At 43.5% G+C, this 15,570-nt stretch overlaps 1 protein-coding gene across 1 annotated transcript in view; it reads right to left on the reverse strand.

Moving 5' to 3' along the window:
• Positions 1–15,570, reverse strand: part of LOC122811369 (cyclic AMP-dependent transcription factor ATF-6 beta-like) — a 1,192,927-nt gene that overhangs the window by 112,746 nt on the left and 1,064,611 nt on the right. The window lies entirely within an intron of this gene.

The raw sequence follows: 15,570 nt of genomic DNA on the forward strand, positions 1-15,570 counted from the left end.
GATAAAGATTGCAGCACATCAACAACACTCAAGGACTAGCCATTTTGGAAGACAATCATCACCCTGGAGAGAACAGTAAATACCTCTCATATAAATCACTATAACCTCATAATGGCAGCCATAAAAACTATCAAGACAACATGCATAGTAAAAAAATTAGCTAATACTATGTCACAAGCTTCTGCATATACACTTATACCAATCATACAAGATCAAGATATTCAGTATCATGGCACAGTATAAAACAACTGTCCATTTAGGTGAAACCACTCAAGGGTTGTACCTAGATATTCAGAAATGACCTTCTATGACTAAACCGGTCATGCCACATAACCTAGGAAAACTCAACATTCTCTCCTGAGAAGATGCAAAGTAGACTAGGAGGCAAAACCAAAGCCTTAGGAAGTGTAGCGTAATAACCAAAGTAATTGAAGCAAATCAACCACACCCATTAAGTAGCAGCTGCATTCTGATTTTATTACTCTTAATTCTAAACAGGCCCTAATTTGGATATTTCTTTATTAGCACACACACACACACACACACACACACACACACACACACACACACACACACACACACACACACACAATGTGTGTCTGCATATACAATCTTTCCTTATGTGCTTGGTGCGATTTAAGCAGAAGCAAAGCTCCCTGTGGACATCCAAACAATGTAATTTGCATTCTCATCTGCCTGAGTACTAAAGGAAGATGTTCCTTAAAGGCCTGAAATGTTAGGAGAACCCTCTGCCTCCAGAATACTGATGTGCAGTTGGGTCTCTCATTGTGTCCATGCTCCCTGGACTGTCTGTCCCAGACAATAAACCTCTCACCCCTGGGCAGACAAATCCATAGTGACAGTGAATGTGTGGACTTATGGAAGAAAAGAGTATCCCAATAAGAAATTCTGTGGTTGAAGCCACCACTGTAGATGTCTTTCCTAGGTGGCTAACTGACTGCATTTCTTTCTGCTATACATCTAGTTAGAAAATTTTCTAAATCAAACCAAAATCCCACCCCATAAAGTATCTTTTAAAATACTGGGTTGTGAAGCTGTGATCACTGCTCCCTCAATGTCTACTGGAGAAATCTCTTGTGATATCGGGGGGAGGGTTATCCTGCATATCATTGTTACCATCAATCCTAAGGTGTGCACAGGATTGAGGGTGCTGCAGGTGCATCACGGTGCAAGAGAATCTCTTGAATTGGATGTAATATGTCCAGCCGTAAACTTGCCACTGTTAATTTGGTGTCCAGGTGGCAACCAATAAATGTCAATGTCTGAACTTGTTTGAACTGCAACTTTTGTAGACTAACAGAAATTCATAGATACGGACATGACTGAAACAGACAGTCTCTTGCATTGGTTAGAGTCGCACTTTAAGTACAGACTATTATCCAATCATCCAGATAAGACCTTGATTCCCAGTAGCCATACTTTGGCATGCAAGGAGATAGGACTCCTGACTGTCTCGTCAGGTTGACAGACAGGTAAGTGCTTCAGGAGTTCTGCTGTCTGTTCCCAGTGAAGTACAGTTGTGTACACTTACCATAAATGTAGATGTTTGAGTGTATTCACTGTTCCAGTCATCACTTGTGGGTTATCCCTGCTGGGTAGCCCTCAAGTCGGCCCGAATACTGAAGTCAGGTTTTTCCCCTGCGCCGGCTGCTGTCGCCTGTGGACTGACATCAGATCATCAGTGGTATAAAGGAGATCTGCCGGCACCATTACATCAGTTTTTCTTGCCCTAATCTGTTGCAGCCCCTTGAATGAAATGTTTTAAAGAGGCCCTGGTGACCCACGGCCACAAGAATGATAGTTAATCTCCAAAAAGGATAAGATTAAGGGAGAAAGTGGGTGGGAAAATAGGACTGCAACAGTAAATACACTTAAACATCTACATTTATGGTAAGTGCACACAAGTGTACTATGTTCTTCGTGGTTCACTGTTGCAGTCATCACTTGTGGGAAGATTCCCAAAGCTGAGGATGGAAGTATGAAATTCCTAGGACTGAGCTAACATGCATTGTAGGACTGCCGAGGCAAAGCCTGCTTGAGCCCTGGAGAACAGACGCAGGTGGTAGTGTTTGATGAAGGTGTGGACCGAGGTCCAAGTGGCAGCTTCCAGGATGTCCCTGGTGGGTACTATTCTAAGGAAGGCAGTTGAAGTTGAGGCTGCCCTAGTGAAATGGGATCGGACAGATTTAGGGGGAGCTTTTCCACGAAAAGTGTAGCAGAATTGTATGCAGTGAGAAATTAATTTTGAAATTGTCTGTTTGGAGATAGGCTTCCCCTCTTTCAATGAAGCAACGCCAACCAATAGTTGATCTGTCTTCCTAATGGACTTTGTTCTGTCCAGGTAGCATCTTAACTGTCTGTGCACATCCAGTGTGCGCAGAACTCTCTCCCCTCTATTCTGAGGGTTTGGAAAAAAAAGATGGGGAGATGTATAGCCTGATTTAGGGTCACATCTGATACTACCTTTGGCATGAATGAAGATTAATCCTGAGACACACCCTGTCTGCATGGAAGATAATGAAGGGTTCAGTGGCCATGAGTACTTCGATTCTGACACCCTCCTAGCTGAAGTAGTAGCCAAGAGGAGGGCAGTTTTCCAGGAAAGGTGTTTTAGGTCTGCTGATACAGCTGGTTTGAAGGGAGGTAATGTCAGTTTTTCTAAGACATAGTTCAGGTCCCAGGCTGGAGTGGGTGCCCTTCTAGGGGGCCTAATGTTAGATACACCTCTGAGGAATTGCTTAATCAAAGGGTGAGAGAAGACAGGCTGTTCAGCATGAAAGTGTGCTGAAATGGCAGATGCATGGATTTTAATGGAGGAGAAGGAGAGGCCCTTGTTAAGTAGCTCCGCTAGGTAGTCCAGAATAAATGGGAGGGATGGCTGGGAGCTGCTGTGACCTTTTGATAGGCACCAGGAGTTAAATCTTTTCCATTTCTCTGAGTCAGATTTCCTGGTGCTGGGCCTTCTGGCTTCCTTAATCATGTCTAGGACCTGTTGGCTCAACTGTGGGTTATCCCCGGTCCTTGGGGGATAAGCTATGCAGAAAGTTTGTGTCTGTGCAAGTTTGGATGCAGAATCTCCCCTCTGGCTTGTGTCAGGAGATCTGCAGTTAAAGGCAGGGGCCAGTGAGGCTTCTTGGTCAGGCTGAGCAGCAAGGGGTACCAATGTTGCCTGGGCCAATCTGGTGCTATAAGGATGGCTTTTGGTCCTTCCTGCCTTATTTTGAGCAGTAACCTTGGGAGTAAGGGTGGGGGGGGGCGCATAAATGAAAAGATTGGTCCATTGAAATGATAATGCATCCACTTTCCAAGCTAGGGGGTGGAACTCCTTGGTGCAGAATTTGTGCAGCTGATTGTTGTGTTGTGAGGTGAAGAGGTCCACCTCTGGTGTCCCCCAGGCCTGGGTGATTTGGAGGAATGTCCCCTTTTGGAGTTTCCACTTGTGGGGGGGTCTAAGTAGTTTCTGCTTAGATGGTCTGCTAGGGTGTTATTTACTCCTGGGATGTACTGGGTTATCAGGTGTAGGCCCATGTTGGAAGCTGTCTGCCAGAGGCTCATGACTAACCGGCAGAGAGGGTAGGAGTGTCTCACCCCCCCCCCCCGCTTGTTGATGTACTACATGACTGTGGTATTGTCTGTTTCTATGAGGAGGACCCAAGGTGGTCTTGGAAGGATGTGATAGCCTTGAGAACTGCCATCATTTCCTTTAGGTTAATGTGCCAGAGGTTCCAAGAGCCTTGGGTGCACCAGGTGTCCAAATGAGCGTCCCAAGCTAGGTCTGAGGCATCTGTGATGATAGTCTGGCCTTGTGGTAGGTAGGAGAAGGGAAGGCCCTTGTTCAGAGTGCAGGCCTCTGCCCACCAAAGAAACTCGTTTCTTATGCATGGAATGAGGGGGAGAGTAGTTTCCAGAGATTGAGCGTGTTGGCACCAAAGGTTCTTTACGTACCACTGGAGTTTTCTCATGTGCAGCCTGGCCAGGGAAATCATCAGAATGCAGGATGCCATGTAACCCAGTGCTTGCAGAATTTTCCTTGCTGTGAGTTTTTTCTGAGAGCTAACTGGGTAAAGTAATGTGGCAGAAAACATTGTTTTTCTGGTGAGAGGAAGGTTGTTTGGGAGGCTGTATCCAGGAGTGCCCCCAAGAAGGAGATCTGCCTGGAGGGGTTTAGGTTTGGCTTTTTCCTGTTGATAGTGAACCCTAGAGAGGCTAGAGTTGTTTGTACAAAAAGTAGTTCCTGCAGTAACTTCTCTTTGTTTCTGCCTGGATTAGGCAGACATCCAGATAAGGGTAAATCTGGATGTTTTGCTGTTTGCAGAAGGAAACCACTGGGGCCAGGCATTTTGTGAAGACCCTGGGAGCCATAAATAAGCCAAAGGGTAGCACAGAGAACTGAAAGTGTTGTGAACCTGCTTTGAAGCGTAGGTATTTTCTGCAGGGATCCTTATGGCTATATGAAGGTAGGTATTTTTTAGGTCTAGGGTGGCTGGCCATGCATTTTTGCCCGGCATTGGTAAAAGTTTTTTAGGAGTTAGCATTTTGAATTTTGAGACCTCTAGGAAGGTGTTTAGAGTGGATAGGTCGAGGATGGGTTGCCAAGTGCCTTCTTTTCCTGGCACTAGGAACAGTCTAGAATAAAATCCTTTTCTTGCTTGCTCCTGTGGCACAGGCTCCACTGCCCCTTGAGCATGGAGTATGTGCACTTGTTTTAATGCTTCTGCCCACTGATTTGGAGGTAGTTTTGGATAACCTGTTAAGGATGGGAGTTGTTGGAAGGTAAATTTGTACCTCTGAAAAAGGATTTTAGTACCCACTGGTCTTTTGGTACAGACAATCAATTTTGTTTGAAAAAGGGATAGCCTTCCTCCTAACCTCTGATGTGAGGGGCAGTGGGAGTCATTGCACATTCTTAGTGTAGTGAGTGGACTCAGAAGTTCCAGCTGTCGAAGTGGTGGAGGTCCACTGCTTAGTTCTTCGTTGGCCTTGGTTTTGTGGTCTAACTGGTCTGTCCCTGCGAGGCCTCCCTTGAACCTGTCTGTTAGGAGCTGGGAACGACCAGTGCTTAGAAGGAAAGTTTCTGCTGAATCTGGGAGGTTCAACCTCAAGGAAGTTTTTTACTGTTTGCACAGCTTTAGCTTTATCCTCCATCTTTTTAATGACCTCCTCTGCTTTTGATCTAAACAAGAGGTTTCTATCCAGGAGGTATCAAGTAGTTTTGATTTTACATGTTCAGGCAGTGGCTGTTCCTTTAGCTATGCGTGACTCCTAATGACTGAACCTGCCACAGCGGCCCTACTAGAGGCTTCTAGGACATCGACTCCGCAGTGCAGGGAGTGTTTAGCTACTTGAAAAGTAGAGTGCAGAAGATCTGCTAACTCTTTGGAAGTATTAGTGTCTGGTAAAGATGAAATATTTTGTTTCATAAATTCTAAGGTGTGCTGTTGATATTTTAGCATATGGGACTGGCAGTTAAGAGCTCTAATAGCTAAGGTTGTGGAGATGTATACTTTCTTATCGCATCTGTCCACAGCTCTTGAGTCCTTGTCAGAGGGAATTGGATTTTTAGATGAGCTAGCCTTGGCCCCTCTGGGCGCCTAGGTGATGACCTCTGGGTCTGCTGCAGGGTTTTTAAACAAGTACATTTGCGAATCAGGCACCCTGTAGTACCTGTCAGGTTTCATAGTAGCAGGGGGTAGGGCATCAGGGGTGAGGCTAGATTCACTGAAAAATCATCCACCACGTCCAGAATAGGAGGGATGGCCAAGGGTCTGTGCTGAGGAAGATCTAGAAAGTCTTAGTCTTTTCTTAGACTGAGGATAATCTTGGGCTTCCCAGTGGAAATGCTCTCTGAGAGTGTGCAGGGTTTTCCCAAATGAAAGATTCTAAGTGGGGGGAGGCAGAAGGAATGGATTTATCTGCATCACAATCCTCAAAGGAGGTCAGAGGTTGTTGTTCCTCATCTGAATCAAAGTAGTCTGAAATTTTAGAATCCGGCTCTGTGTGAACTTCAGGGGAAATATCCCTTTTTCTTTTAGAAGGAGTGATTTGGCTAGCCATGATGAAAGTGATGAGATCCTCCGCCATTTTCCGTAACTGTGTCTGAGGTGGTGGAGGGTGAGTAAGATGGTGACTAGGGACCGTTTTCTTTGGTGTGGTCTTGCTTTTAGACTTTGGTAAATCCATTTGTCATTGGGATGTGGTAGTCGGAGGCGAAGACTTAGTTTTTTGCCTTGAATCGATTGTGCGATGAACCTCCTTGGAAGCCGGTACCTGCGTAGCGGCTCTGAATCCAACTGAAGTGGAGATAACCGAGGAATCGGAAGATGAAGCATTCCCCGGTGGCATAACGGACTCCGAAAGGGTCTCGGTAGAGGCCTGCAAAGGAAACGAGTTGAGCATCAGGGGCTGCAAAGGCAACTCGCTGAACTCTGGAAAACTGATGACTTGTTTCTGGGGCGGGTTGTCAGAAGGCTTAAGTTTGTGTGGTCTGTCCCTTACGTTATCTTTTTGTTTTTTGGGGATATCCACAGGCTGCTGACCGACGGATGCCATTTCATAATGCGAGAAACTACTTTGGAAATGCCTGGCTACAAATTCAGCTCTACGGTGAATAGTCCTTCAATTGAAAACTGCGTAGAACCGATAATGGGGGACATCATGGTCTGGGCCTAGACAAGTAATGCACAAGGTATGGAAGTCTCAGTGTGGTATTTGTTTTCCACAGCGGAGACAATTACTGACTTTTTCAAACATCGGATAGTGCAAGAAAAAAATCCCCATTGGGGTACTTAGCTTTAGTCATTTTTAGTTTCAACTTCAGCTCTGGCAATGACCGACTGGCACATAAGCAAACTGCTTTTGCTTAGGGCTATATGGCAAGAAAGACTGATGTAATGGCGCAGGCTGCTCTCCTTTATACCACTGATGAACTGACATCAGTCCACAGGTGACAGCAGCTGGCGCAGGGAAAAACTTGACTCTGGTATTCGGGCTGACTGAGCGCTACCCAGCAGGGATAACCCACAAGTGATGACTGCAGCAGTGAAACATGAAGAACATCTGTAGAATCCCTGGTTTTGGGAGCCACCCATGGCTCTAGGGTTGGAGCCCATTGCAAAACTCATCATGTATGCTAGGGATTCTATTTCCACACTGGTCATACTGGGGCTGTTGGGATTTTTTTAAGCAAAATATTCTTTGCTTTGTTTTGTTTCCTGGCAAAGTACCTCTGAGAGACTGAGAGTTTAACCCAAACAGCAGTGACTGCTTTGCCCTCCTGCTCACTCTACTGCAACCTATCTTTTACTCTGTATCCAAACAAAGTGAAGCCATCATAGGTGGTGCTGGCAAATGATGACATGAAGTGCTACACAAATCCTGCAAGTCTGAGTCAGGCCTGATGCCTCATAGTGATGCCTGCCCCCACCCCTATACTCTTGCTGCTCTATCTGCAGCATTATGTAACAATCTCGTGGAGAATGTTATTGTATTCATGGCGGTCACTTGTGACTCCATCTGTTTTTATTTGTTCCCAGGTTTTCTACCATTTCTTCAGCTAGATTATTTTGTAACCTTATCACACACGTCAAATTATTAGCTCTAATAAAAAAAGTACTTGATGCATACACGTGCTTCTGTAGGAAATCCATGATTCTGGACTCCTCAGGAAAGTAAATTGCCTGGGCATTCTCTAGAGCCTGTCTGGTAGTGGAGGCTGATACAAGAACAGAGTCTACAAGTAGTTCTTTGCTCTATTACAGCCATGTTTAGGAAGTCTAAAAACCTTCTCTGGCTTCCTGGGTATCATTCCACCATATCTGTCTCTTTCTAGGCTTGATACTAAACTAGCTTCACCATTCTGTATGAGTGGAGGGTGGAACTAACTAAGCTGTCGGGGGGGGGGGGGTGGATTAGAAGCCTCCTGAAGGACCTCTTCCTCAGAAGAGGTAGGGCTGATAAACCACAGTCCCTTCAGCCATATAACTTCTAGGAATTCCCCAAATGTGGGTTTTTCTGGAGGGAACTGCAGAAGCCGCCCTTCCATTAAGATCAGTATGGGATTTGAAAGAGAGTCTAAGTACTGCTACTTGCATGCCCTCCTCCTTGGAATGACTGGAGGGGAATCATCCAAGCATTTTGAAGAGGACTCCTCCCCAGACATTTTGAGTCTCAGGAGTCCTTCCATTACCTGGTCCTGGTGGGAGAAAGATGAACATCTCAAACATTCGAGCTAGCTGGCATATGTGGGGTGGGGGCTACCATGGTAGATACCCGTTACAGAGCTGAAAACTTGGAAAGTTTCCCTGAAACCAACTCACCCATCTCCATAGTCAATGTCAAAGGTGTCAAGGCCTTAGCCTTGGTCAATGTCAAGGCTACCACACTACTCTTAGGTCCAATGTCAATAAGTGATGCTTTAGCACCAAGGAGACAAATGCTGACTGTGCCGATGACGTAAATGGTCCCAAGGATATCAGGGTCAATTTCAGCACTGAGGCAGCAGCACCAACATTCAACTTAGTGACTCTTGGTATCAACAAAGTTGGAGCTGATACCTTTGGTGTAAAGGGCATCAACACCTAGGTAAAATATGCCATTGTTGCTGATATCAACGGCACTGGCTCTATATATCACCCAGATACTCCCACTACCAAAACAGGGCCAGGGGTAGGAGCCAGTGAAGTAGATGTTCAGGGATTCATCTCTGTCCACTCTAGAAAAAGAGGGAGACAGGATAACATCAGACTCCAGATGGCCCTTTAGAATGATTGCCAGTATTTTTTCCGAGTCCTCATTACAAAAGAGTTATGGAAAGGGCAGAAGCAGGCACAGAATGGAGGCTTTCAGACAACTCCTGCTCCAAGGAGAATCTACACTATTCCTTGGAGCCAATTCTAACTACCCCAAAAGGTCTGGCCTTGCAGATCTCCATGGGGGTATAGCTTGTGATACAGATAACACCTTTGAAGGTCCTGGTTCAGTGAGAGAAGAATATTCTAATTTAGGGAGTTTAGCTGGTGAAATGACGTTAGAACTATCCCCTCTATCCTTCCCACCAGCCTTCTCTCTTTTTTTTCTTCTTTTCAGGTTTCTTGCTTTTTGGACAGGAATAACTTTTGAGAAGGCTTTTTAATATCAGTTTGTTTCTACTACTGAGCAAAGACCTGGAATTAAAGTTCTTGCATATATTGCAATCAGCTGTTAAATGACGTGGCCCCAGCAAACCACACACACATTATGGAGATTCTGGGATGGGATTTGATAACCTCACTTTTTTGCATTTGGTGTAGACCTAAGTCTTACTTTTATCCATTAAAAATGACTGACAATGACTACAGTCACTCAAGAAAAACAGCTTATATCTCTGCAAATGAGAAAAATAACAGTCTAAATGTAAAGACAACTACAACAATGTTTTAAAATAACTACATTATCAATTTTGTTAGAGTAATCAGCAAAACAGAGACAATATACTGAAAAAAGCTTGCTATAACTCCTATGTCAGGAAAAGAATTACAATAAGACAGAACAGTAGGATGAAGCGAAACATGCATGACCTGGGAGCAAAAGAGACACATTTACATCTATTCATAACTGTGAAGAAACTAAATCAGAAACAGACACTTTGATGATTACCAAGACATGAAAAATAATAAGTAACCTATATGTCACAACAACTTGAAGAAAATGATTTAAAACTCTTTACAGTTGCTCAAGTTGCGGGAGATGCACACTAAGCAGAAAAAGCAATGAGATACAGACTTGGCTCAGCAGTGAATTACAGAAGAGGGAAGGAGACTGAACTTGCAGAAATTTCCAAGAGTTAATGGGAACAGATGCCTGCAGCAGCAAGTCTAAGTATTACAGGCATTCCATCTGGATCAACACAATTTCCATGTTTAGGGACGTTCCTGCACATATAACAAGACATATGATACAATGAACTAGCTGCATAAACATTCCCATCTCAGTGTCTACTAGTTCATCTGCAAGCCATCAGCAAGCACAAATCTGTACATAACATGTCAAGACATTATTCAAAAGGATATGCAATACATACTGGACAGCTTAAAGGGAACTCCAGCAGCAGCTGCTGGTTGAACACCACTCATTTGAAAGGGGAAAGCAGAAGGGCATTCTTGACACATTTAGGAAGCTCCTCATGAAGATCAACTGATATGATAAGAATGTTATCAATTACATTTAACATCAGGGATACCCTTTGATAAATCCTAGGATGGGCTGAATCCCAAACAATTGCACCAGACGGAGGGAGTCAGAGGACCGAACAAGCACATAACTCAGATGGCTTTTAACTGAGTTCCAGATGTGGTCCAGCTCTCAGAGTCATTGTTACAACAATGATGATTGACAAAAGTGAGCAATTAAAACCAAAAGGCCATGGCACAAACATCCAGACATAAAACACTGAAAAAAGCAATGGAAGCATCCACTCCTCTAATGGGGTGAGCTTTTATTATACAGTTTGACAAAAGGCTGCCAACCAAGTGATCGCAGAAGGATAACACAATTGGCAAGAGAGCTGTAAAATGTTTGGCAACTTTTCCTGTGTGGTGCAAAAAAGTCAAACAGCTGGGACATTTTCATAAATTCTTGCACCTGCCAATGGTAACAACTAAGCTACAGATGCAAATTCAGGCTGTGAAGAGAGTTCTTTAATCCTTGATTTCAAAACCAGCTTTGAGAGGAAATAGGGATTTGCCCTAAGCAAACTTTACCTTTGAAAGACCAGATAAGATGTCCTGAACATAGAAGCCTAAAGCTCTGAGCTGTGTTAAGTGGATATCACTGCTGCTAAGTGGATAAAAAATAGAATCACACTATTTCTGAGCAAGTTACATCAGAAAACATAATGTGTTCTGTGACATGATGCTGCAGCTGAGCATTGCAGGTTTAGGTAACAAAACACAGCTCAGCTTTATTTGCTATTATGAAACACTGGTTGCCTAGCAGTAAGAAACAGTTTGCCACTACATTTTTGTCCTTACTTTTATTACAAGTTCTGTAATAAATACAGTATTGTTTGTGTAAAGGGAAAACTACTGCACTTGAGATAACAAGAAATCAACTTTGAGTTTGAGAACATTCTAAAATGTAACAGTCTAAGCCATCACTAAACAAAGTTTGCACATTGTTGCAGTCAGCTTAAGAATTAAAAAAAATAATAATTCTACAGGGACTCACCTAAACTGAAAAACTTTTATTTTATGTATTTCAGTTAGTCTTTGTAGTGTACCATATTAGATTTGCATTCTGTGTTATCTCAGTAGCAGTCATTCTGTTCTGGAAAATAAAGCCTGTTGCCACTATATGACTATGTTGCAGTGAACTTACTTTGAGGCAGAGGGCATTCAGCATATTTACAACTGTTACCAGGAAAAGAGATTATTCATGAAACAAACTTCAAAGCTGAGTGAACAGACTTAAATAGAGGACAGACAAGCCCATCTACCATGAACTTCAGGACCCATACAGGACAGGGTTCCTTAGTGGATGATGACAACGCAATACTGGTCTAAGGAACTGATTAACCAACCAGTGCTAAGCCACAGTCCTGACCTCTACTAGCTCATGATGTATAGAAACAGCTGACACATGCACCCTGACAGTGGAATGCATGAGCCAAGCTACACAGGTATTTGACATACACCAAGACAATTAGCAAACTGACCAGTTAGGACACTGCCAAAGTACAGCTTCACCAAACCTAACACTATTTCTACTTACAGTCATAAGCCAGTCAAGTGGAGAGTTTTCTGGTAGCTTCAATCACCTGTGAGAGCCCCACCAGTACAAGTCTGGCAGAGCATAGAGATCTACACTAGAAAACATACCCTGAGATGCAGCCTAACATCTTCCTAACCAAGATCAGCATCCTTTGCCGGAAATGGGAATGTTTCCTGAACTGCCAGGAACCCTATGGCCTGAAACCATATCATTATCAGCTACAAAGGGGTGACAAGAATGAAGTTTGGTACTGTTGAAGAGAAGGAATGCACACAAGAACCTTCAATGTACTAGGTGAATGTCTGTCAGTTAAAATCCCCTTACTACTGTACCCATCACGAGAGGTAGAGGAATGAATTATGTTAAGTGGCAAAAAGGTTAGTCTGTGAGTCCCTATAACTGAATGACTCTGGCCAGAAGTGCTAAGAGAAAGGTGCCTTCAGTTTTGGTCTAATGCCACATGAAAAGTGCTTCCCTGCAGAAGAGATACAGACCAGTGCTCCTTGCTCATTATATAACACATGACAGACTAGTTGTCCGATCTGAATTTGAAAGACACCAAAAGTAACTGATTTTCAATATCTTCAGCACCAGGAACACTATTTAAACTCCAAATGGTTGATGTGAGTCTCCGTCTTCAGTAGAAAACCCTCACTACATTCAATGTGTGGGAACCTACGTGGACTCCCACAGGCAAAGCATTTCTTTTTAGAATCTGGATCAGATTTAGAAGCAGGAAATGAAGACTTGCTATAGGTTTGGTGAGGAAAATATAACAAGCCAAGACCGGGTAACAGAAGTCCAACACTCACATAAGGTCTGTAAAACATATCATGGCACAGAAAACCTCATCTTCAGGCAAGCAAATGTCACAACAAATATTGTGTTTGTTATCAAACACAGAAGATGCAGCACAGTAACAATCTAGACTCTGTTCTGCATCTTCACCCAAACTAAAAAGACCATTACCATCCAGGACACTCTCTATTTGCAAGAATGACACATAATGGAGAGAATTTATCTTCATCACAGGAAAGCACTTCTTAGGTGGGATATGAAAACTTCTAGTTTATCTCAGCTAGGAACTTTCATCAACTGTGTGCGAGACCCTCATCTAAAGACAGCCTCCAGGAAATCCCTGGGTATTGCAAATTAGGTGTCAATTTTACAGACAAAGAAATAGCAGAAGAGCCTTCTATAAGGTTTTGGCCACAACAGACAACACCCTGTTGAAGACTACATACTGAGTAAAGTTCACACGGCAAGAATTTTATGGTGACACAGATATAAACACAAAGGAAACTAAAATGATTTCCTGTTCAGATTCCAAGGATGCCAAAAGGTGACTATTATGTATAGAAACATCCTCCAGACATACTGCAGTAGCAAAGTCACAATGCCTGCAGGATGACCACTCAGTCAGTGATGACTAAAATGGAATGAGATTCATCTGTCCCATTTGGGACTAGGAAGAGATGGAAGCAAGACCTACACTCCCTTTTATAACACTGGCTCAGCTTCTGCGGCTCTTCTGAAAAGCAGTAGCTGGGTTTGGCACAAAAGCTTTACAGAAACAGTCTGCTCCACCAGCAAGACTCATTCTGGAAGAGAACAGGTAAACACCAAGATGTGGCCAAAAAAATGATCACATCTAGAACCAATAGTACTTTGCAATGGTTTTCGAAATAGAGAAAATACACAGAATCACCCCACCCCACTGCAAAAGACCGTCTCCACTTGGATTCAGAACTGTGATGAAGCAGACAGGTGAGCTATATTAGCCCCGAGAAACTTCATCAGCAGATAACACGAAAACACCATGGACTGCGTTCACAGGCTATGTAGACGTACCTCTTCTTTTGGGGATGACCACATTTAGAACTGGAAGGCATGGAAGCCATCAAACAGGCCATCCAGATGTAACTGCCTCATGTGGATGAATGGGCATGGTTGTGGTGGCAGATCAGACAGCCAGGTAGGAAAACAAAAGCAAAAAAAAAAGGGGGATCCATAGTCTTCAGTTCCTCCTTTAGTGAAGAGAAACAATGCAGCACTATCTTGTGCAGGCACACATATAAACCTACAGTACTAGCTAAAGCATCATCTCAGTCCAAACTGGAGCATGATGCACTGCATTTCAATGTGGAAGCTGTCAAAACAGTCTCATAAAGGTCCCCAGAAAATAAAGTATCAGGTGGTCAAGCTTAGTCAGTGCCTGCAGTCCTCATTAGATGGCGACAGAGCTGGAAGAGGTGGGACAAAGAATTGAGAACCTTAATCACCAATCTGGCTAGAAAAATAAACTTTCTTGCCACACATGTCCAACACTCGAGGCAGTTTCTATGGTGGCTGGGAGGCAAAATGCAGTGATCACTGGATCCTATGCTGGACCAAATAGATTCATTTTGAACGACACTGCTGACTGAGATAGTCTGCCTACTCAAGTGCCAGCATGTAAAGGGCATCAATTTTTTTTTCAGGGATAATCAGGTGAAAATGAAATGTGGTTTTACATGAAGACGTCACTGGGAAAGACTGGAATTTTATTGACTGTGTTAAAATGATAGTTGAACTGTAAAGCACATACCCGGCTTTGATTGATTAATATTTAGAAAGACACTGAAGGGACTGAATTATCTGTCTGTAGAGAGTTTACTTACCCACACCCACTCCTCCTGTTACTGGTACAAGGTGCCTTCAGGCTGCAATGACAACCCTACTGACAGATTCCAAGGGTGGGATAACTGAAGTCTCTGCTGGCTGTTTCCCCAGAAACATTGCCAACTCCTAGTTGAGGTGGGGTTTGACACCAGACTACGATGTTTTTGTTGGGTCTATATTACATCCTTAAAAAACCTCTTCAGCAAATGCCTGTTCGACGACCAATAAACAGTGAAATTCAACTTTTTGAACAGCAGTTTCAGCAAATTTTTTCTTAGGAGACACAAAATCGCTTGGCCAACCAAAAAACAGACAAACTTTCAAACCCTTCAAAGTGGGGACTTCACCCCCTACACCTCCCAATGTGCAGGGCTATCCCCCACCCACCAACTAAATATACCAACTCCAAGATTGCACTATGGTGGGGAAAGGGGCAAATTCCTGACGATGGACAAGCGTTTTTTCCCATAGGGAAAAAATTTGCTGAAACAGACGTTTGTAGGAGTTAGATTTCGGTGTTTATTGGTCATCGAACAGGTGTTCACTGAGGAGGTTTTTCAAAGATGTAACACAGACCCATTTTTATTAGCTCACTGCAAAAGGACATACAGTGATGATGATGCAGAAAGGTGCTGGGGTAGACTCATCATCCTTGTCTATCTCCAAGACAGTGAACTCAAGATCCCCTGAACCCTCCTAGAACTTAGAGGGCAAGGAAGGACTATAACGATAATTTCCAGATGGAATGAGCTTGAGAAAAAAAGTGATACGCCTGCACTGGTATCAGGTGATGGGAACCTATGCTGCACAGTAAACTAGCCAAGACAAGAGCACAGGGAAGTTGACAGAGGCCTATACAGGGCCTTGAGTGGGTTGCAGACTAGATTCCCTAGCAGTACACTTCACCTAATCCAACACTCACTCCATTGCAAATATGGACACCTGCTTGATGCCCAACTCCTAATATATGAGTGATGGTACATGAAGTTGAGAAGATATATCTTGACCAGGGCCTACTGGCTCTTGCAAGTCCAAGAATAAAAGTCCCTAGTCCCTAATACCCCTAATTCATAAAGTACAGTTTTGTACCTACCATAAATGTAGATGTCCGATAGGAATGCATCTGCAGTCCTTACAAATGGG

Source organism: Protopterus annectens, chromosome 9.part0 (assembly GCF_019279795.1).
Source record: "Protopterus annectens isolate FY-2018-M chromosome 9.part0, PAN1.0, whole genome shotgun sequence".
NCBI lineage: Eukaryota > Metazoa > Chordata > Ceratodontiformes > Protopteridae > Protopterus > Protopterus annectens.